This window comes from Cibotium barometz, chromosome 20 (assembly GCF_041138505.1).
Source record: "Cibotium barometz isolate CiBa-2024 chromosome 20, ASM4113850v1, whole genome shotgun sequence".
Taxonomy (NCBI): domain Eukaryota; kingdom Viridiplantae; phylum Streptophyta; class Polypodiopsida; order Cyatheales; family Cibotiaceae; genus Cibotium; species Cibotium barometz.
This window is the reverse complement of record NC_141065.1, coordinates 3,696,443-3,718,094: the sequence shown is the minus strand read 5'-3', so window position 1 is coordinate 3,718,094 and position 21,652 is coordinate 3,696,443.

Sequence of the window (21,652 nt, the reverse complement as noted above, 5' to 3'; positions counted from 1 at the left end):
CCTCTCATCTACACTTTAAAAGAAGAGAGTGCACCTTTTTGGCTTTGATATCGACCATTTGTGAAATAGATGGTGAACCTTTTTGCCTTTAATCTCATCCATCCTTTAAAAATTGAATTGAGTATAATCTCATCTATCCTTCGAAAATTGAATTGAGTATAATTTCTTTTGAAAAGTGAATTGAGTATAATTCATCTACACTTTAAAAGGAGAGATACTACATGTGTGAGACATGCGTCGACAAAAAAAGGCATGCATAAAGATCTATAATCCTGTCTAGACCTCAAAAGAGAGAGCATCTTTTTGGCTTTTATGTGGCCCTCTTTGAAAAGCATGGTGCTTTTATCTCACCTATCATTTGAAAAGTGAATATAGTCTGATCTCATGTACACTTAAAAAAGAGTGCACTTTCTAGCAAGTGTGTATACCTCTTATTCACTCCAATTTCGATAAGAATTCATTGATAGGGGCTAATGCCCCATTATAAAAACCTACTCCAACATACACAAGAGTTTTCTACTTCAGTGGCCATATGAATTTAAGTACCTTGTGATATTACTATCGGCAATGGAATGGGAACCGTGATGGTCGGTGTTTGTGAATGGCTTGGGCAGCAACAAGGAAGTTTAGGGAATGTGGTGATTGGAGAGAGCCAAATGATAAGGTCAATAATCTCAACAAGGGTAAGACAGAAACAGATGAGGAAGCGAAGAAGCTACCAAACCTTTTTTTTTTCAAAACAGAGTTGGTGAAAAATGTCAATCTACCAAAAAGGAGCATATCAGATGATTTTACTGGAGACTCTTCGTGTAAGCTTATGAAGGCCAATGTATGAGCACTAGCCTCTAGTACGGTAGTGAAGGTCAAATTTGATCATCACATCCTCAAAAGGCATGTAAAGTTGGGAGTTTGTTGTATTCCATGGGGAAACCCATGTGTCTAAGGTTTCACGAAAGCTTGGGTGATAGGAGCCCTTAGTAAGTGACCATGGAGAGCTTTGTAGCTATGGGGATTGGTTTTACTTGGGCAATAGGAGCCCTTGGTAAGTGCTTGACCATGGAGAGCTTTGTAGCTATGGGGATTGGTTTTACTTGGTTAAATTTGCCTCTAGAGAGAGAGGTTGTTTATGACCTGGTATGCTGTGGAGGTTGCTAGAGGAACACATTTTTCACCTTTGCTATGCCATAGATGCCTCACTTTCATCCTCCTGAGGAGGTCCTCTCATTTTGTCCAGTTTGGGTAACCTTTAAGGTTTTGCTTGTGTATCTTAGGGGGAACTTACATGGCATTACAACCACTATGGGGAGGGTATTGTTTATTCCCAAGCAACAATTTTTATGCAAGGGTATGTACCTGAAGATTTGTGTTCTTTGGGTAATGGACCATCCTTTTCTAGCCTATGTGGATGTTGACATGGATCATGAAGGTTGCTTTTGTTAAAACGAATGGTGTTCTCATCCTTCCCCAATGCTTAAGCGAAGGGGCATTTTATCGTGGCATGTTCTAGCTCTCTCTCTGGAACTCCCTCATGTACTATGAATCAAACTAACCTCTACTCTCAACTCTCTCTCTCTCTCTCTCACACATAGACAAGTGCAAAGAGCAAGTAGAAAGCTTAGATAACTCATTTATCACAGAGGGTGTCCATTCATTATGAGAACACAGTATATACAACTAGCCCTTTTTCACACTTTGGCACCCAAAATTCCTAAGTTAACTATTTAAGCTTGCATCTAGCTATAGCTTTCTCATGAAGGTTATAATCTTTATAGTTCTTTTTCATGACACTTATTCCTCACTCTCATGTATGGTGGAGAGCATCTAGTTAACCAAAAATAGGGTTAATGCCCCCCTTGCCTCATGCTAGTCACTCACAAAAACTTGGGAATTGACTTCAAGCATAAAAAACTATATCACGCCATGAAACACCAAACCCTCATTTTTCATGCCAATTCAAGCTATATGAAAATACATCCATGGATGTTTCCTTATGTAATAGTGAGCTAAAAATCATGAAAAAACTTATACTTATTCACCTTGGAAAACCATCATGCCATAAAAAACTTAATGGTTTTCATGAACAGTCACCCAAAAAGATGAACAGTCTCTATTGATAACCATTATCCAACATCAGAATTGTAAAAAAGATGAAAATATAACAGTTACATCATCGTGAAAGGCCTCTAGTTTTTCATGTGCTATGAAAATAGAGAGCATGTATACAAATAAATAGTCATATAAAGCCCACTTTATGAATCTAGGAAACATGATAATCTTTGTTACTAATAATTATTAAGAGTAATCCTATGTTTCTCAACTCTTAATTATAACAGAACAAGCCTCACCATTGCAAAAAGACAAAGAAATGGAAAGCATGGTTGCCTACTATTTTAAGGTTGATTTGTTCCTTTCCTTTTTTAGCAGGATGGGTCCCAAGGCACACATGGTGGGGAAAAGGATCATCCATTTGAAAATATGCTCAAAGAGAAAAAGTATAACAATAGAGTACAAGAATATTAAAGATCATGTTGCAAGTAGAAAAGGCTTGCCGAGCCTTTCCCATAATAATGTAGGCTAAAACATTAAAAAATATTCAATTGGGTAGACCTTTATAAGCTACAACAAGTACACATGGGTACACGATAATTGGTCTATAAGGAGGAGATGAACACCTACCTCTAAGACCAAAAAGCAAGGTATTAGGCTTACTTGCTCACAAAGTTAATAAGTTATGTTAGTTACATTCCTCTACCTATAGCACCAATAGAAGAGAAACTCTAGCACTTTGAGAGGATCAGGAGGTAGAGGAAGAGACAATGTAAGAGCCCACACTAGCACACACAGTCACCTTGTGCTCCTAGGTACACAGGATGCTTGGGCATACTACACCTACAGGAAGTAATATAAGAGCATGCACTAGCACACACACAATCACCTTGTGCACCTGGGTACACAAGATGCCTGGGCATACTACAAGGGGATGAACATCTACCTCTAGGTCCATCAATGCAAGGTAGTGATGCTCGCAAAGTTAATAAGTCATGTCAATTACATTCCTCTACCTACAAGAACCCAAGTGAGCACACACAGTCACCTTGTGCACCTGGGTACACAGGACACCTGGGCATACTACACCTACAAGAAGGAGATGAACATCTACCTCCTAGACCATCAAAGAAAGGTAGTGATTGTCACAAAGTTAATAAGTCCTGTCAGTTACGTTCCTTTACCTACAACACCGTGGAAGATGGAACTCCAACACCTTGGGATCAAGAGGCAAAGGAAGAAGCAATGTGGCCCAAGACAAGAGATTCTATAAAAAATTTGGCAAAGAGTAGGTACAAAGGAGGAGGGTAAAGAAGATGTCGGTGAAGCCAAAGCTACCAATGCCACAAGGTGGACCAACCCCAAAAGGAGAGGAGGAAGAGTGTATTTTTTATAGAAGCGAACCACTCTCTCCCCCTTCTACTTCAATGTAGGACTATGAAATGGAGGTGACTAGTAAACCAGCTTGGAGAATATTACCTTATCACAAGAGGCACATGACGTGATTAGTGCACAACAATAGGAATGAATAGAGCAAAGATATAGGTCTAGTAAACCAGCTTGGAGAATATTACCTTATCATAGGCACGTGATTAGTGCACAGCAATAAGGATGAATAGAGCAAAGATATAGATCTAGTGCTGCCTAGTGTAGGTTAGCAAATGACGACGATGCTTATAGCCACACAAGTTGGCATGCTTATTCTTGTAAGTGTGCTCACGCCATTTCCTCATGATGTTGTCTTGACTCTTCTTGTAAATCATCCCACTATCAATTGATAGGGGGTGCCTTCCTGATGATGGGGCATCTGGCTTTTTCCTTTTTGATGGGCCGATCAATGGGAAATCCATTAGCCAAGAAGTGGGCAATGTCTTCACACTACATTTTGGTACGTGGTCAATGTGGAATAGTGGAGCATCGAGAATATCATCTTCCACCCCTAGAGGGGGTTCTCCATTCGAAATTCTAGAAAGGTGGTCAGCATAAACATGCACAAACCCCTTTTGCACCATAATGGTGAAATCATACTCCAAAAGAATAACGACCATCTGGTGCAAGGCTTGTTCACCAAATACGTCAATGTTTGATGGGGCCGACAAAGAACATAAATTTGGTAGCCATCGAGGTAATTCCTATACTTCTTCATGACATATACCATTCATAACCCCCCTCTTTCAGTGGTGTAGTTGCACTGAGCTTCATTAAGTTGATGAGACTAGCAAAGGTCATAGTATATTCCATGTGTTGTGCTAGTCATCATTAAGTTTGTGACTAGAAAAGGTCACAATAAAGTCTATGTTGTACTCCCCCAGCTATGCTAGTAATAGCAAAGGCTAAAGCATCTATATACACATGGAAGATTAGATCATAATTGGGAGATCTTAAGATGGGTGCGCTTGTTGCTAATGCCTTCTTCAATTTCTCATATGCTCATTAGAATTTGTCTATCCATTCCAAGACAATCAACAACCTGTATGCCCATTGGCATTGTTTTTTCCATTCGAAGATAGTCAACAACAAGCTTATATAAAGGTATGGATGGCATATAAGAAGATAAATCTTTTGTAATACCCTATGGGAAGCTTCTATAAACCTGTAATTCAAGAGGCTGAATTATTACTCAATGTTTGTAACAAGATGGTTGACTTTGAAAATGCATCTATCGAGGATAGAACCCCAAAAAAGTAAAAGGTCAAACAGAAGCCCATCAAGCAAAAGATCACTTACTTGGGAAATTACATCGACATGGTGCAAGGGAGCATATTGTTGGATAAGGAGAAAGTGTAGAGAACAAAAAGGTGTACTTCCAATACCACTTGCAGCAATGCATGCAGATGCATTGCAGCAATGCTGCAGATGCATTGTTGGATAAGGAGAAAGTGTAGAGAACAAAAAGGTGTACTTCTAATACCACTTGCAGCAATGCATGCAGATGCTTAAGGATGAGGATATCCAAGGAAGGCTACAGTAGGTGGGGCTGAAAGGATATGGCAAAGCGATTAATTTCTAAGCATTAGCTCCCACAAAAACTCAACCTGCCCACCATTAGCATAAAAGCACACACTTGTCACGCCCACCACAACTTTTGACATAATAACAATGCAAGTATCAAATCCCATAAAAACTCTACCTACCACAATAGCACCAGAAGCCTCATTACCACCATTAGCATACTTGGTAGAGTTGAAAATTTTAGAAAGTCTAGTTACCTGAATCGGTGTCAGTTCGAGTGTACACTATTTATGTCATACATGCATCTACCACGTGTGGTAGAGATATATGAACTTAGGGAGCATTACAAAAATGACCCAAATGCCTAGCGCAGTAGCTAAAAGAAACTCACCACCAAGGAGCATTACAGAAATGACCAAAACGCCTAGAGAGAAATAGCTAGAAGAAATTGATATGTTAAGGGAAATGCCTAGCCCTTTGGAAAGGGAGAATGATTTGTTAGTGATGTCTACGGTTTCCAACAACGGAATGTAGTGTGACAATGGAGTTGGATAAGGTAATGCAACATCACGTAGAAGAGCAGTTGACCATCCCCTTGCCCATATCCTACAGTAGGTGGGGCTGAAAGGATATGGCAAAGCGATTAATTTCTAAGCATTAGCTCCCACAAAAACTTAACGTGCCCACCATTGGCATAAAAGCACACATTTATCAAGCCCACCACAACTTTTGACATAATAACAATGCAAGTATCAAATCCCATAAAAACTCTACCTACCACAATAGCATCAGAAGCCTCATTACCACCATTAGCATCCTTGGTAGAGTTGAAAAAATTAGAAAGTCCAGTTACCTGAATCGGTGTTTATTCGAGTGTACAATGTTTCTGTCATACATGTATCTACCACGTGTCGTAGATATATGAGCTTAGGGAGAATTACAAAAATGACCAAAGAGAATTACAAACATGACCCAAATGCCTAGCGCAGTAGCCAAAAGAAATTCGCCACCAAGGAGCATTACAGAAATGACCAAAACGCCTAGCAAGGAATAGCTAGAAGAAATTGATATGTTAAGGGAAATGCCTAGCCCTTTAAGAAGGGAGAATGAATTGTTAGTGATGCAAGTGACTACAAAAATGTCTACGGTTTCCAACAACGGAATGCAATGTGACAATGGAGTCGGATGACGTAATGCAACATCATGTGTAGAAGAGCAGCTGACCATCCCCTTGCCCATGCCACATAGCATAGCCAAAGGAAGAGCAACCACCTCTTGAAAGCATGAGAGGGTGGAGCTGACCATGGGTGAGGGAGATGAACTCTTACCCAAGTGGCCACGCACTTAGAGAACACACCAAAGAGTATACCAAGGAATTGTGATACATGTGAGGAACTAAACAAAGCATTACAAAACAAAAAATGAAGGGCATAAGATTTGATGCAGGAAGAGGAGTCCATGTATTGCCACCAAGTGGTAGTAGTACATTTAAACAGGCTAATCATAAATGCCAAGACCAACATCACAAGGTTGGAAGAAATAGTCAAGGCTCTCTTGAAGGGAGAGAATTAGGTTTTCATGTGGGAGACATACACAGAGAAGAAGGGAGAGAGAGAGAGAGAGACATGTGGGGATAAGTCAACTCATGAAGTATGAGTGTGTGACTCCCCTATCACACATGTATATTTGCTCTAGTACACATAGTGCACTTAGTACATTAAAAGTACTAAGTGTACTATGTACTATAAAACACATGGGCTTGTACACACTATAAGGGTGGGCATAATGCCTTTACCCCAACAACCTCCCACTTAAAGGCAAAGTGCCCTTAAATGAAGGAAAAGAAAAAACAGCATGTACATGATAATATACAAGGCCATATCAAGGCTGAAACTGGCCTCATCCAATGCCCATCAAAAGTGTCTGCAATGAGCAAACCGCTCTGGAGGCAAACTCTTTGTCAACAGATTAGCCGGGTTGTCATCCGTATGAATCTTAACAAGCTGAATTTGCTTGTTCTCTATCACCTCTCTGATGAAGTGATACTTCACATCCACATGCTTTGTCTTTGCATGAAAGACAGGGTTCTTTGCCAACTGGATGGCACTCTGACTGTCACAATGCAACAATGGAATATCCCCTGTATAACCCAAATCAACCACTAACTGAGATAGCCATAATGCCTCCTTGCAAGCCTCTGTGGCTGCAATATACTCGGCCTCTGTAGTAGATAAGGCAGTGCACTTTTGCATCCTGGATATCTATGACACAGCACCTCCTGTGAATGTAAACACATAACCGGTAGTAGATTTCCGGTTATCTGGATGACCGGCATAATCCGAATCCGTGTAACCATGCACTAATGCATCCTGTTTGCCAAAGCATATGCACATATTCTGTGTGCCCTTCAGGTATCTCATGACACCTTTCACTGCTTCCCAATGCTTCTTGCCAGGTTTGGCCATGTATCTAGAAACCACTCCCACTGCAAATGCAATGTCCGGCCTGGTAGCAACCATGGCATACATGAGACTGCCACAAGCTGAAGCATACAGAATCTTGGCCATATCAGCCCTGTCACTATCCGACTGTGGGCTGTCCATAGCACTGAGTTTCACATATGGAGGCAAAGGAGTACTAGTCTTCTTCCCCCCATCCATATTGAACCTCTGCAAAACTTTGCCAATGTATTCCTTCTGAGACAAATACAACACATGCTGATTTCTGTCCCAAAGTATCCGCATACCCAAAATATGATTTGCATCACCCAAATCCTTCATATCAAAGGTCTGATGCAGCCTCTTCTTCAAGGCATCCATCTCCTTACGAGATTTCCCGGCAACCAATCAACATATCATCAACATACAAGATGAGGATCAATAGACTGCCATCCAAAGCTTTCTTGGTGTATAAGCAGTGATCTATGTCACTTCTCCTGAAATCCTGGGATTTCATGAATGTATCAAATTTATGATACCATTCCCTTGGTGCCTGTTTGAGCCCATAAAGACTCTTTTTCAGCTTGCATACAAGCTTCTCCTTTCCATTCACTGCATAACCCTCTGGCTATTGCATATATATCTCCTCATGGAGATCACCGTGAAGAAAAGCAGTCTTCACATCCATCTGAATCAAATCCAGATCATCATGAGCAACCAAAGCTAATACAGCTCTAAGTGTGGTCATTTTGACCACTGGAGAGAAGATCTCATCAAAGTCCACACCATATTCCTGCTTGAAGCCCTTAGCCACTAACCTGGCTTTGTATCTTGGGGGCTTTGCATCAGGTGCAACTTTGAGCCTGTAAACCAACTTGCATGGCAAAACCTTTTTGCCTGTAGGCAAATGCACCAATTTCCATGTTCCATTTTTGTGCAGAGAATCCATCTCTGACTTCATAGCACACTCCCAAAGAGCCTTGTCTGCCCTCTGTAAAGCCTCCTTATAACATGAGGGCTCCCCACAGTCAGTGAGCATCAAGTAGTCAACCCCTGGAACAAACCTGTCAGGGGCTCTGGAGGGTCTTGTGGACCTCCGTACCCAATGACCATCATTTGCAGGTTGCTGTCTAGCCTGCATATCACCTATTGGTGGCTCCTATTCCATGCCATAAGGCTGAAAGATCAGGCCCGATAACTCCTCTAACTGTGGGATATCCATAGGGATATCTTCTGCCATCTCTGGCTGTCCATTTGGACCATTTTCAGCACCATTTAAGGGCTGGTTTTGATACTGTAATGGCTTATTTACAGCCCTTGGTTGTTGTCCATGATGTCCATCATCATCAAAGATGACTCTGCCAGGCTCCTGTTGCCTTGCAGGCTCCTTATACATGCATGTTTTATCAAAAATGACATCATTGCTGCGTATAATCTTTCTATTCACTGGATCCCAAAGTCTATACCCCATTTCACCTCTATCACCATATCTTAGGAATATGCATTGGTGAGACTTAGGATCAAGTTTGGTGCGTGTTTCCTTGTGTATTTCCCTGCGTATGTGCACGTATGCAACGCAACCAAACACTCTCAAGTGCTTGTAGGACGGAGGCTTCCCTGTCCATACTTCCTCTAGCACTTTCCCACCAAGCCTCGTGTTAGGTGACCTGTTTATAAGATGAACGGCTGTCATAACAGCTTCAGCCCAAAAACCATGAGGTAACGCAGCATGTGACAACATAGAACGGACCTTCTCCTGAATGGTCCTGTTCATCCTCTCTGCTGTCCCGTTTTGTGGAGGATCATAAGGAGTAGAGAGCTCCCTTTTGATGCCTTTAGCATCACAAAAGTCCTGAAACTGTTTGGACATATACTCTCCACCATTGTCGGAACGCAAAGCCTTCAGTGTTTTGCCAGTTTGATTCTCAACATGAGCAACAAACTTCTGAAACACTGAGAATGTATCACTCTTCAAACGAAGAGGATAAACCCACACCTTGCGTGTGGCATCGTCAATAAAAGACACAAAATATTTTGCCCCTCCCAAAGAAAGCTGAGGCATCTCACATACATCTGTATGCACAAGCTCTAACTGAGCATCTTTCTGTCCAAGAGCTTTCTTGTGGGGGCACTGGAGTTGCCTGCCATATATGCAATGCTCACAAAACTGAAAACTTGAGAACTTTAGAGAAGGCAAGTAACCAAAACGAGACAATTGCTCCATTCCTTTGACACTCATGTGTCCCAACCGGCTATGCCACATAGAGATTTTCGGCAGCTCGGTTGCATTTACATTAGCATGGTGACAAACACCAGCATGCATGAAGTAAAGAGTGTCCACCTTAGAGCCTCTGGCAACAACCAGTGAGCCCTTACTAATCTTCCACTTTCCACGACCAAATGTGGTAACATAATCAGCATCATCAAGCTGTCCAGTAGAAAGCAGGTTCTTCTTGATCTCAGGCACATGCCTGACATCATGGAGCATAAGCTGTGAGCCATCTGAAAACACAAGCCTCACATCACCTCTGCCAAGAATCTTGCATGCATGGTTGTCACCCAAATAAACTACTCCATTGCCACAGCAGTATACCTGACAAACAAGTCTCTGCAACCTGTGACATGAAAGGAGGCACCTGAATCAATGATCCATGAGTGCATACCATGACCATCTCCTGCAAGAAGTGAATGGGCATCAAGTGAAGACGTGAATAGGACTTCATCCTCACTGTCACCTGCATGTGACACATTGACTTCTTCAATCTTGACTGCACTTTTGCCCTTTGGCTTTGCATCTTTGGCTTCATCTTTGTCTTTGTCTTTTCCTTTGCCCTTTTCCTTTTGATCATTCTTCCATTTGTAGCATTGCTTTTTGATATGTCCCTTCTTGCCACAATAATGGCATTCCAAGTCCTTTTTGGAGCGGGACTTGCTCCTTCCCCATTCTTGGCTTTTACCCCTTTGCTGGGATCTCCCACGTGCATTCATTGCATTGGACTTTCCAACAGAGTTGTTCTTCCTGTTCATCTCCTCTTGAAGAAGAGCACCCTCCACATCTGCATATGACAGCATAGCATTTGAATTGCTAGTGGCTATCCTGAATGTGTCCCAACTCTCTAGCAAAGTGCATAAGAGAAAGGTGGCTTTGAACTCATCGTCCATTGCCAACTTTTGATTGATGACCTAGCTGACAACACCATTAAACTCATTTAGATGGGCTGTCACATAGACGCCCCTTCCTTCATTTGAAGACCTATGAGTTTCTTCAACCAATACACTTTGCTTGAGGCACTTTGTTGGGCATACAAGTCCTGCAATCTTTGCCACATTCCCCAAGCTGTCTTCTCTTCACGTATGCTGAAAAGTAAAGAGTCTGACACAGACAACATGATGGTAGATCTTGCCAGCTCATCCATATCTTCCCATTCTTCAGCAGTATGAGAAGCGGGCATTACACCCCTTTCTTTGATGGGCTTATGCTGCTTCTTCTGGAGCAACACATTATAACACTGGGTTTGCCAAATGTCATAATTATGTGAGCCTTCAAGCTTCTTGATGTGAAGCAATGAAGAGCTCTTACCTGTGGTGGTTGCCATAGCAATATGCAACCTTTGACACAGTCAATGCCTGACTCCCTGCAAGATGTGCAAACACTGCACCAAAGCACACAAAGTGCTCACAGTTGTTCTCCCAAAGTTTATCTCCCACTGCGGAAGCACGAATGCAACTCTCCTCCCACTGAATGTGATAAAATCACCAAAATCTAGTTGCTGCAGATTTATGACAGCACCTTAAATGTACTCTGTTCCCCTTCCAAAGTACTGTACAACAGTACTAAGTGCTCACCAATGATGTACCAAACCTGTACCGGCAAGTACAGCAACTGAAAATGAGTCTTTTCCTAACTCAAATCAATGTACAGCCATGCCAAAAGTTATACCAAATTTGTACCAGCAAGTACAGTAGCAATAAATGCTCTCCTGACTGTCCAAATGAGTGAAAATCAGACCTTGACAGTCCCCACCACTGCATACAACAGTTCCGGACAAAAATTGAGCGAAAGCCCCTCGACTGCAAGCGGATTTCTGAGGGTTCAAGGCATAAAAGTCTTCCATGCTGCTTTGCCAAGCTCAACAAGCATAAAATCTTGAAAAGCCCCTTGATTCAAGATCAATTTCTGATCATACATGGTACATTAATGCACATGAAGGCATCCAGAGTCTTCACAATGCTTCCCCCTGGCCACATATACATCCAATACATAAAAGCCCCTTGATTTACTGGCACATTGAGTGCTTGACATGCATCAAGACATTGCCCAAAGCATCAAATGCCAATGCCTGCATGCAAATCAACACAATTGGCACAAAAGCCCTTTGATTTGCACTCCAATTTCCTGTAATTTTGGCCCGAATGTGAGATTGCTCACATCATACAGCATGTATGAATGCCCAATGGCACAATTACATCAAAAGCCCTAAATTTTGACATCCAATTTCCTGCAAATTGATGCGGAATGTGACCAATGTCACCTAATTGTTACCAATTTTGCTCAAAATCTGAGCAATTTGGACCTATACCTGTTCAATTGATGATTGTACCTGCTTAATTGCAAATCCCAAAAAAGAATTGAAGCAAATACCTCGTACAAATTTTTTATTTCTGATGCAGGAAAGGGGGGGTCATGCTGATGCTGCTTTCATAAAGATTATGCAGATGAAGGGCTCCTCAGGCGGCGTGAGTATCCTCAAGCATGTTGCAGAAGACTGAGCCAATGGAGGGCTCCTTAGGCGGAAGTATGGTTGAAGGGCAGCGACTGCAGAAGAGGCTGCGAATGGGTACGCCGCTGCCAGCAATACGCTAACCAGCACCAGAAACGCCACGCTTCTTCGAGTAGCACGCTAGCTACTTTTGAGATGTTCGGCCAGCACGGTGTCCACGTCTAACACCTTGACTACGCTTCCACTGCCTGGCTTTGACGGCTCGCTCGTAGGCGTGTTCGCCTGAGTATGGATGCCCGCCTGCCTGCATCATGCGCGTATCCGCCCAACGCCTACGTGCGCTTATTGACCACCTGCCTGCGCGACTGGTTCAACAACTCTGTGCACAGGCGACCAGCGACCAATGAAGGAAGGGGAAGAACGCTGCGGCCCTGCCCGTGGCTCTTCAATGCTGCGCACTGCCCTGCACTACTGGAGGATATGGTGTGTGAAGCGAAAGCTACTACCTCCACAGTCAGCTGAAACCGGTGGCCTTTGCAGTTGGCGTCAAAAATGCATGTGGCCTTTGCAGTTGGCACCCCTGCTTCTTCAAGCAAATGCTGCAGTTGCAATCGCCATGGCTCTAATACCAGTTGAAGGGAGAGAATTAGGGTTTCATGTGGGAGACATACACAGAGAAGAAGGGAGAGAGAGAGAGAGAGAGAGAGAGAGAGAGAGAGAGAGAGAGAGAGAGAGAGACATGTGGGGATAAGTCAACTCATGAAGTATGTGTGACTCCCCTATCACACGTATATTTGCTCTAGTACACATAGTGCACTTAGTATATTAAAAGTACTAAGTGTACTATGTACTATAAAACACATGGGCTTGTACACACTATAAGGGTGGGCATAATGTCTTTACCCCAACAGCTCTCAGCAAGGAAAAGGATGAGTTGGCAAACACAAACTGGCAACTAAGAGACTCTAGAAAAAGAGAGAGTAACTTACCCAATCTTTGGAAGAAAAGGAAGCTTAGTTAAAAAAACCTCCCCAAATCCTTTCAGAAATAACTCAACCATGACTCCCATAGAGACCCAGTGACCTATCCAATAAGTTGAGGGAAAGGGCGACACCATTGGATAATCTTCCAATAACTCCTCACGTTTTTACTTCACTAACCCTCTCCCTATATCAATTTAACCTTAATGTTAGTCTTAATGTCAGTGAAGAACTAACCTAAGGGGATTTTTAGCATCAATCAAACAAAATACTACAAGATACATTGACCCTATCATAATAATGGGAGTATTCCAAGGGGATATAGAATTAAAAAAGATCCAGAGGCTATCTATCACCACTCCCTCCATCCAATAGTGCTAAATTTTAGATCATGGTGCAGAGTCTTATTGCATTGTACTAACTTTCAAGAGCTTTTGAACTTAATTAAAACCTTCATAGAAACCTCCAGAGCTCCTCTCCCAAAAACAAAACGGAGTTTAGAATGGATGCAAAAACATGGATGGTTTGAAGCATGGGATACCCACCACCATCTTTTACTACACAATAGCACTATGTATCATCTATATGGTATTCTTAAGTTATATGATATTTTTACTGCACATCTAACCTCCTTAACATCTACTCTAGATTATGACTTTGATCAAGAACATATAGAATACTTGTGCGCTTTTACCGCACGTGTCGGAGCTAGGGACTTGCCAAGCACCGTGTGCGAGCCACGAATGGCTGCAAGCACACAACCAGGAAACTAGCAAGCTCAAAAACAGGGAGCAATGGTGTGTCACTCACCGCTCAGACCGTCGTCGTGAAGGATTCTCGCACTGCGATGAAGAAGGAGTCGCCGCCGCCACTCTATCGCCTCGCCATCGCCGTGCCGCCACGCAATGCTCGATCGTTACACACACACACTCTCTCTCTCTCTCTCTCTCTCTCACACACACACACACGCGCGCGCTGGAGAAGGAGATGTCTTGAATTATCGTTGGGGTGACAACATTTGGTTTACAAGATTTTACAGGCGATGCAGAGGAATTCAGCTTATGTTTAGGGACCCAAATCTGGTCATTCCCTTCGTAGTACCCTTGGGCTGCTAATAATATTTTAGGAATCCAACGTGATGTTACCTTGCCTTTTCTAGGTCAAGTAGCTGCTTTCCTACTATGAGGCTTCTTGTCTGAATCCAACGTGATGTTACCTTGCCTTTTCTAGGACAAGTAGCTGCTTTCCTACTATGAGCTTCTTGTCTGGATGAGATTGAGCAGTAGAGGTAGCCGTTAACAAAGCTTTTGGGATCCATTTGTATGTACTCTTCAGTAAAGTAAGCGGAGCCTTGGGGACCACACTACCTGTCTCCACTCTTGGTGTTGAAGCATTAGAGGGGTGGCAAACAATCAAAGATAGTGTAGCCACTTGACTTTGTGATTTTTCCTTATCTAGCATTTTGTTCAGAGTTGATGGCTTAGATGCGAGACCCTGAGTGGTCAGGCGGAGAGCTGGTTCTTGCGTTGTAACTCGCCTGGTTGTCCAATCAATATTGCACTTGGTGGCTAACATCCATTTGTGCCTTAAGTTTACAGTTCCCTCCATGGTACCAATAGGCATAACCAAAAAGCTTTGAACCACAGTCCCCTTGTCATAGGCAACAGGAGTGTGCAAAATTCTCGAGACAATTGTTTTCTTCTTATTGATACCCTTAACTTGGATGGTACTCTTGGATAAGGGTGGTTTTCCAAGTTGACACCACACTCCATATGACAGCAAATTGTGTTGAGCTCCCCTATCCAATAAAGCATTATATAGCACCTCCCCTTAAGGACTCTGTAGCTCAATTGGGTATCGTAGAGGCGGGTCAGATTCTAGTGAATCCTCCTCTGCCTCCTCAAAAAATGCTTGTGTAATCCCCAAGTTGGCCTCTCGTTGGTGCCTAGCAGGCTGCTGACATTCCTTAGTTTCAACTCTCGCTTGTATCTTCTTAAGCTCAGCCTATTCTTTAGCTGCCTTTTTCTGATGGATTGCATGTAATTCCTCTTGGCTTAGGGGGTCATAGTATCTTTTGAATTTACTCCCATTGAGGAATCCAACGGTTTCAACTTCGTCGAGAGTCTCCACTCGGATGGTACTTTGCAGGGTAATTTCACATACTCTGTACGGTCCCTTACCAGCATATTTTAGCTTCTTCTTTTCGTTACGCATTCCATACATCAGGACTTTATCCCCAACTTTGATGTCCTTGTCTTTCAGGTGGCAATCAAACCATTTCTTCCTTCTATCCTTCTCTACAAGGGCATTGTACACTGCCAATTGTCTTTCTTCGTCTAACCGCTCAAGGATATACAAATGCTCTACTAAAAGGGATTACCATCCCAGCCCTCTTGAGTAGCAACACGAAGACTAGGAATGACAAATTCCCATGGCATGACTGCTTCTTGGCCATATACCATCTTGAATGGTGTGCCATTAATAGCCACTTTGTACGCAGCACGATAGGCCCATAAAGCTGACGTAAGCTTTAGATCCCAATCCATGCGATGAGCCTCAACTGTCTTTGTCAGAATAGAGATCAAGGTCTTGTTGGTACTCTCGGCTTGGCCATTCGCTTGTGGATAATAATAAGGAGTAGATTTATAATGGGATATCATGAAATTTGTTGTGAGCTCCTTAATCACTTCATTTATAAAATGCATACCATTGTCGCTCATAAGTTCAAAAGGACAACCGAAGCATGTGATTATATTTTCAAAGAGGAACTTGGCTGTTGTCCTCGCATCTGCCTTAAACGTGTCGCTTTTGCTTCAGCCCATTTGGTCACATAGTCAGTGGCCACAATAATATAGCAAGATTGTGTGTTACGGGCCGCTGGGCTAATTTGACCTACAAAGTCTAAACCCCACTTTTCAAACGGTTGGTTTACTTTAATTGGATGTAGGGGCATCTGATCTTTCCGCTGGGGTTTCTTGTAGCATTGGCATTCATCCACAATCCTTCACAAAAAGTGATGCATCTTGGAACATAGTGGGCCACCAATACCCTGATTGCAATATCTTTCGCGCAGTTAAGTCTCCTAAAAAGTGACCACCGGCTACGCCCATATGTGCCTCTTACAAAATATATAGATACTCATCCTCTCGGGCACAACGCCTAAGAACGTCATCCTTTCCTCTTTTATAAAGAGTCTCGGCCATTAGGCAATAGGGTTCACATTCCTTGATCAGCTTTCGAGCTAGATCTTTACGAAGCTCTTTGGGTGGAAAACCATTAACCAAGAAGTTAACAATCTTCTCACTCCATTTAGGCATTGTCTCCACCATGAACAAGGAAGTATCACAGGTAAGTCATCATCAACTCCCGTAGGAGCTTCACCATTAGGTATGCAAGACAAATGATCAGCCATGACATGTTTTTTGCCAGGTCTCACAACAACAGAGAAATCAAACTCAAGAAGAATTAACAACCATCGTGTGATTCTTCCTGTGGAGCATGGTTTGTTCACCAGATGCAACAATGCTTGATGATCCACATAGAAAACAAACTTGGTGGCAAGAAGGTAATAACGAAATTTCTTTACTGCATATATCATTGCCAACCCTTCTCGCTCCGTAGTGGTGTAGTACATTTCAGCATCGTTCAACTGGCGACTGGCAAAGCTAATGGGGTAGTTCATTTCAGCATCGTTCAACTGGCGACTGGCAAAGCTAATGGGGTAGTCTAGTTTATGTTCTTCAGGTTGAGTTAGTACACACCCAATAGCAAAGTTTGATGCATCAATATGCACATGGAAGATTAGGCATTCGCAAGATTGGAGCACTCCCCAGGGCCTTCTTTAATAACTCATATGCACGGTCACAATCTTTGGTCCAAATAAACTCGATGAGAAGCTTGTACAATGGTCGAGCTATCTCAGCGAAGAATAAAATAAACCTTTGATAATAACCAACATGGCCCATAAAGCGCTGGACTCACTTATAGTTGGTGGGTGGGGGCAATTCTAGAATGACCTTGATTTTACTTTCATCAATAAAAATCCCATTTTTGGACACTATATGTCCTAGAATAACTCCGTGTTTAACCCACAATTGGCATTTGAAAGGATTCAACCCGAATGATACTAGGTATAGCTAACAGTTTATGGCTCCTGTGAGGCTAAACTTGTGTAGAAAACACTATGTCTGGGATCTTGATTTTTCTAGGTTATGGCTCCAGTTCTCTTTGTATTTCTTTCCACCAAACCCCTTAAGTGTTGCACTCATTCAATCTCCTCTACTGGGTTTGGGTAAGTCCCAATCTTTTTCTTGAGGGTTTTTGGCCCGTCTTTGAGAGTCTCAGTCAGTCTGTGTAGCTGAGAGGGCATTAGCTAACTTGGTTGTGGGACATAAGGAGTTTCCTTTTGTTTCCCCCGATTTATGTCTTTGCTTGATTCTCCTTCGTTGCGCTCCCGAGTGGGTTCCTCCCTTAAAGTAGTGGCTTTGGTCCCCATGGTTTCTATTGAATCAGAATCATCTTCAAGATCATTCATATACACAGGGTCGTCTCCTGTCCCTATATTAGTCTTTGAACTAGGTTTGGAGCTTGTGGCATTAAACGATCTCTTCCATCACGTTTTCTTTTTCTTTGCTTGAGCAATTGATGCAGTATCCCTCTCTTCAAACTATGTGACTCACAACCCATTTGGTTTATAGGGGTAACCCTCGGCGGATGCGGAGGTTGTGGTCCTAGCATGGCAGTGGTAACGGCACAGACTGGACTAAATTTGGGTTCCTTGGAACTATGTGTTGTGACGGTTGCTCGACAGGTGGTGCAAGCATTAGTGCGGGTACTTGAGGTGTGTTTGACCAGGCTAGTGGTGCCTGATTTGCTAACATACGCTTAAGTACTAGGCAATCCTTAGATTGATGGCCATACTTACCACATGTATTGCAAGTCCCATTGAATTTAACTCTGAATGTGGGACATTCACTCGTGCTATGTGGTCCTAAGCAAACCAAACACCATTGTTGCGCAGCTCTTCTGCCCTCTGACTACACGCACGCACGCAACTGAAATGTACAAAAAATAAAGATAACAGAACCGAAAAATGACTAAAGAACAGCCAGCAAACACACATAATTCTTCAGCAAACACACAAACACACCTCTCTTTGCCTTTCCTGCAGGATAAAATAGACTTCAAACAGCAGCCCGAGCTGCATCTGGAGGTTGATTCAGGGTAATTCCTCGGCAGCGACGCCAAAAATGTGCACTTTTGCCGCACGTGTCGGAGCTAGGGACTTGCCAAGCACCGTGTGCGAGCCACGAATGGCTGCAAGCACACAACCAGGAAACCAGCAAGCTCAAAAATAGGGAGCAATGGTGTGTCACTCACCGCTCAGACCGTCATTTCGTGAAGGATTCTCGTGTCGCGATGAAGAAGGAGTCGTCGTCGTTGCTCTACCGCCTCGCCGTCGTCGTGTCGCCACGCAATGCTTGATCACTACACTCTCTCTCTCTCTCTCTCTCTCTCTCTCTCTCTCTCTCTCTCTCTCTCTCTCTCTCTCACACACACACACACACACACACACACGCTGGAGAAGGAGATGGAGAAGATGAAGCAAGAGCACTCCTTGTATTCAACACTCAGAGAATGAGAGGTTTTAGGTTACATTTGACTTTTATATGTGACGTGGCTGTTCACACATGGGCGCCCACACATGGTCGATCGATCCTAACCCTTATCCTGATGAAATTCGAGGTGTGCCTCTCATCGGCGATCACCCAATCCCCTTACCCTTTACATGTGGTGCCGACAAGCCCGGCCCATGACTCAGAATACGTAAAATAATTATATGACGTAAAAAGTAATACGTCTCAATGTCTGCCCATAGGTTAACAATACTCTAACCTCCTTAACATCTACACTAGATTATGACTTTGATCAAGAACATATAGAATACCCTACCATTTTAGGAGGAAGATGTACATGTTATACATGACTCATTTCTCTCTCATAAACCATAACCGCCAAACTCGGATAAAGAAGTAGGGGATAGATCAAAAGATGAACACACTCACCCCATTTTAAAAAGGTCCCTAATTTCTCTTACTCTAGAAAATAAAGAAAATAAAATTAAGAAGAATACTCATAACCTAAAAGATACTAACCCTACTTCTTGTTATTTCCTAATTTTTGAATTTTCCACTAACACTCTTGAACCCAAGGAGCCGTCAAAAGGTATGCCAACAAATGCAATCGATCCTCCATCTGACCTTAGGCACTTAACCTACCGGTGATCTTGTAGAAGCGATCGATGCCAGACGTTTCGTTTGTACGAATTGTGAACCCGGCAAAAAACATGGGACCTTTCAACTCTTATCTTATTATGCTATTTACTTTTTAGCCAACATTCTGAAATTCTGAAAGTGAGTAAACACTTAACTTTCCTCTCTCATGAAATATACCCACACCTTCCTCGTGTGGACACATCAATGAAGGATACATAGTAACAACATCTTCCCATTGATGCCATCTTTGTTGGTCCCCATACATTTGAGTGCACCACATTAAGTTCTCTTACATACATTCATGTCATGTGGAAATGCATTCTTTGTTGCTTTCTAAACTGACATGCTTCACATACTTTATGCATTCCATCCACCTTAAACTTTGGCAAATCTGTAAAAGAATTTTTGAATTGTGCATAGACTTCAATTGCTGCTCATCAATGACCAATATGTTTGTGCCAGATATTTATATTGGCCACCATAACACTTGCTCATTCACATGACCAACATGTTTGTGCCAAATATTTATATTGGCCATAACGCCTGCACCTTATGCAAACATAGCAGCTTTCACCTCATGTATGCTTACATCCAAAGTAAACATTATGCCCACTCTTTGTAGCCAAACAATGTTTATTATTGAGTCCTCAACATAGTAGTTGTCAGGGTTAAATCGTATTTGCAAACCCTACTCAACCATCTGTCTAATAAAAACCAAATTCTTTATTATGTTAGGCACATGAAGTACATTAGTTGAGTACCTCATCTTGCCATTCTACATAGCCAATGGCCAATGTGAGCAATAGAATGAGCCCCCGTCTCTCCAAAGTTTTAACATCTATAAACTACTCCACCAGGATAAGTCATGATGGTTACAGGCTCTCCAATCCACATACCATACATCATTACTGTTTGCGGATACATCTACAGTCTCATTGAATTCAACATGTGTTGTATAACAAACAATTTCTCATATCTATCTTCAGCGTGCTTGCTTGAAGATGTATAATTATTTTGCTGCAACCTGTCACTCTACTTCTTTGCGACATTTTAATGCAAAGTAATTTGGTTTGTTGTAACCAGCCACTTTTTATGTCGCTTTGCTTCTTGGTTGCAACATTCTACTGTAAAGTGACCTGGTTTGCCATAATAAAAGCAATTCTTTGAACCCAATCCAGATTATTGTCTTTGCAAATTTACTCGACCTCTCTAGCTCCCTCTGCCTTGAGACTAGGCTCTTCTACCTATGTGTGTTTGTTGGTGTTGTGAATCATTGGACTGCCACTGTCCATAATTTTGATTTTAAAAATGGCCACCTTGGCCTTGATTGTGACCTTACCTCTACCTCTACTTGAATTTGAATAGAATACCTATTTTAAAGTGTTCTTGCTTTGGGAGGAAGAGTCTTCACCCAAAGACTTCTCTTCTATTATTAACATAGACACTAAATCCCAAAAGTTGGGAACATTCTCTCTTACAACAATAGAGGTCTTGAATGGCTTATATTTTTTGCCAAGCCCATTTAAACAGATGCTCACTAAGTCATTGTCTTCCACTGAGACATCAATACATCTAAGAGATTCATCAACAATACTCTTGATCTTCAACGCATACGCATTGATAGACATGTTCTTCTTCTCCATTGTATGCAGCTCCTATTTTAGCACAACTTCCTTACCTTTGTGTTTGTCTCTCTGAAACATCTTCACCAAGTTTTACCATGCAATGTTGGAGTGTTGGCATCCTGTATATGCCCTATCATAGTGTTTGTCACACTGACTGAAAGCCAATACATGACTTTACTTGTACCTTGGTTCTAGTCTTTGAATGCCTTTATCTCTACTAGAGTAGCATTCTCTTTGGGAAATTCTAGAGGCTCCTCATTGTCTCCTTCAACATAGTTCTAAAATTCTTTTCCCATCATCAAGAAATTTATCATTCTAGACTTCCATGCATAGAAGTTGTTCTTGTCTGACAATTTGGTTGATGTTGCCAGACATCTTTAATTTCCAACAAACAAACAATTTATGTGTGCAATCTACAACACAACAATATCTATTGTAACTCCTGCGCAATCTATATATCATAGCATGTGACCAGAGTACATGTACATATACCCACAATTAGCAATATGTGTGCAATCGTTGTCTCAACACCCAAATGCACTGTTGCACTGCAATAACTAGTGTTTGGACAAAAATAATTCAAAATCAGAACTTCCCAGAAGTGCCCGAAAACAC